Here is a 3,163-nt window from a genome sequence, read left to right on the forward strand (position 1 = left end):
GTCCCTAAGTCATGGTTCACCCCCTCCCATCGCCTCCTTTTCGCCATTCGAAATCCCAGGCCGCCATAACCTCTCCGCTCCAGCCGCGAAACCCCACCCTCCTCCGTCCGCCACCTCACCGCTACCCAGCTGGAGGCTCTTCCCCGACGACGTCATCCACCGCAACAGCTCAACGTCCCTCGTCCACCTCCGAGGATGAGGATCCATCGTCCATCTCATCGTCCCGCCGGTTCAGCCGCCCCGTCCTCCACCTCCAAGGATCTGCTCCGATGATCGCCTCATCTATCGCGTCTACTCCATCTCCACAGTGCCACCTTAAGCTGCTCCACCAGAACCGCAGCATTCTCACCGACTCCTTGTACAAAGCCGAGGCCTACTCGGTGCCACCAAAGAGGTTGTACACTCATCGCATCGCACCTTCTCCTTAACTCGACCTCCCAGTGCTGACGGTGCTCTATCCCGCACCCCTATGGAGCGGCTACCTTGAAGCCGGCACCGTGGGCGACAACTCCACTACGGCTCTCACCCAGTGCAAGGCCCCTTCGGCGGCGGCGGCCATACCAGTTGGATCTACTGCTGCTGCTCTGGCTCTCGCTCACTCGCTCGCGCTGCTGCTGCTGCTGCTCCGGCTCTCGCTCGATCGCTCGCACGCCCAGCTGCTACTGCTCCGGCTCTCGCTCGCTCGCTCGCGCTGCTGCTACTGCTCCCCCCTCGCTTGTGCTGCTGCTCTACTCTGATTTAGCTACACTTTAGTCGACTGGATCAACTTTTGGGTCAGTCGATTTTGAGGGGGTGGGGGGCCTCGCCGGAGTTAAGGAAGAACCACCCACAACGGGGATGGGGGCTCGCCGGAGAGGTACCCCACTATCTATCTTAGGGTTCAGGGTGGGGGCCGGGGGGGCTAAAGGGCTGGCCGAGGCGGTGGCAGACCAGTGGTGGGGAGTTGTTTCGGGGCGGCGGGGCGACGCTGGGGCCGGCTGTTCGGCCTGTGGTGGCAGGCGGCTCAGGGGGGTGCAGGTTGAAGATGAACTGCAGGCCCTCCCTAAACTACATGTCAAGTGCCTCTCTGTTACCATTGCGTTCAGTTTTGGCAGTAACATTCAGATTCCATAGTAAATTTCAGTTTTGACAGTTAAGTTCAGAGTCAATAGTTTTTACCTCATCTGTTGTAGTTAGGTGGTTTTTGGTGATGTAAATTTTACATCTATTTTACATCATCTATTGGAGATGCTATTAGAATCCCACTTGAGATTGACGATGTATGTCTTATGCTGCTTCAGCCATGACGTCTTAGGGCTCACCGGAGCTGATCCAATGACAGAATGATCCATCACAACAGAGCAGTGCCCTGGACATCGTCTACAGATTCCTAAGATCTTCCTCCACACCTTTGACAGCCACCTCTGCCTCAACTGCTTCAGCGACCAACCCAATGATGCTGAGGTCGACACAGCTACGGCAAAGAGGTTGTACACTTGTTGCATCACTTATTACTATACATTCTGTCGGATATCGGGTTCCGGCAAAACCCTTAAGGTTCGAACACTGGGGTGCGCACAAAGATTTCCCCCTAGCGAATCTCGCCCTGAGCCTCGCCGTGATCCCTAAGTTTATCTAGACGATCTCACAACACAAGAGACACAATATTTATACTGGTCTGGGCCACCGTTGTGGTGTAATACCCTACTCCAGTGTGGTGTGGTGGATTGCCTCTTGGGCTAATGATGAACAGTACAAGGGGAAGAACAGCCTCCTGAGGCGAGGTGTTCTTGTGCTTGGTGGGTGGTTCTGCCAAGGTGGGATCCGTCCCCTTGCCTTGGTGGTGGCTAGCCCTATTTATAGAGGCCCTGGTCCTCTTCCCAAATATTGAGCGGGAAGGGATCCAACAACGTCCATTTTGAAAGGGGACAACTAGTACAAGCTATCCTGACTAAAGGTGGTCTTCGCCTACCAAAGGCTCTGGGGATGACGCTGTCTTGGGCTCCACAGTGACCTCCATCTTGCTGTCCTACTAGTCTTGGTCTTGTTGCACCGATATGGAAACCTTTGCCTGATGCCTCGGTACTCCGCGCCTGCGCTTTCCCCCTTACCACCAAAGGGGAAACGAGGACACTGCGCATGCTGGCGCCTGCCTGGCGCTAGCCCGGCCTTGGTTGTCATGGCTTGCACCACGGGAACCTCGCGAGGTGCCCCTTCCCTTGATCTCTCCGCCTCCCTCATGAGCCTGCCTGATGAGGCTGCTCCTGAGGAGGTCTCGTGTCGTCCGCCCCGTGAGGCTTGGCCCCTCGCAACGGTCTTGAGTGTTTGGTTGATGAAGATGGGCCGCACTGGGCCGCTGGTGGAGCCACGTCGCGGGCCACAGGCAGGCAAGTCTGGGGACCCCCGTTCCCAGAACACCGATAGTATTCCCCAGGCCCAAGGCACGCTCAGACTTGGCTCAGCGACAAAGCCAAAGGGCAAGTGCGGGGCGCCGCGGGCCCCAACAGCCTGCGGCCCTGGTCGACGTGTGGCCGCTGATTGGACGTGGGCGTCTCCGCTTCCCCATGCTGCCTCGGCAACTGCATGACTTGACGAGCCCGTGCTGCATGCAAAAGAGGGTCATCATTTCCTGCGGTCGTGGAGGTCGACGGTTGGCCTCCTTTGGGCTATAAATGAGGAGGGGCGAAAGCCCCCGTCGCCCATATCTTCCCATTCCGCTCGCTTCTCCTCCCCTACTCCACCTCCAGTCTCAATAACAATGGTGATGATCTATAGATTCTCGGCTAAGGAGAAGGGGAAGGCCCCCCGGGAGGGGCCTGATCCGCTTCTGCCGAAGAAAACACCGGTTCACCGCTGCGGCGTAGTCGCAAGGCTGGAGATGACGAGGCCTTGGTACGAGCGGCCGCCTCCTGTGTACCTGCTACCCCTGTACGCCCAATCCGAGGGCTCAGGAGAAAGGGGTGGCGAACGGCGCCGCCTGCACCACAGCCGTGGTCGGCGCGCCGTGGCGGCGCACGCTGTCGCCCCTGGAGTTCATGCAGCGGACTCCTCTGGTGAGTTTGTGCTTCATGAGGTGATGCCTCCCAGCACCTGGATCCGCTAAATTTCTTTCTTCTCCACTGAGACGCCGCCGAGGGGGCCTCTCGAGCTTTGTCTATAGCACGCCGACTGCGGCACCCCGGCA

This window comes from Triticum dicoccoides, chromosome 2B, assembly GCF_002162155.2.
Source record: "Triticum dicoccoides isolate Atlit2015 ecotype Zavitan chromosome 2B, WEW_v2.0, whole genome shotgun sequence".
In the NCBI taxonomy this organism is placed as follows: Eukaryota; Viridiplantae; Streptophyta; class Magnoliopsida; order Poales; family Poaceae; genus Triticum; species Triticum dicoccoides.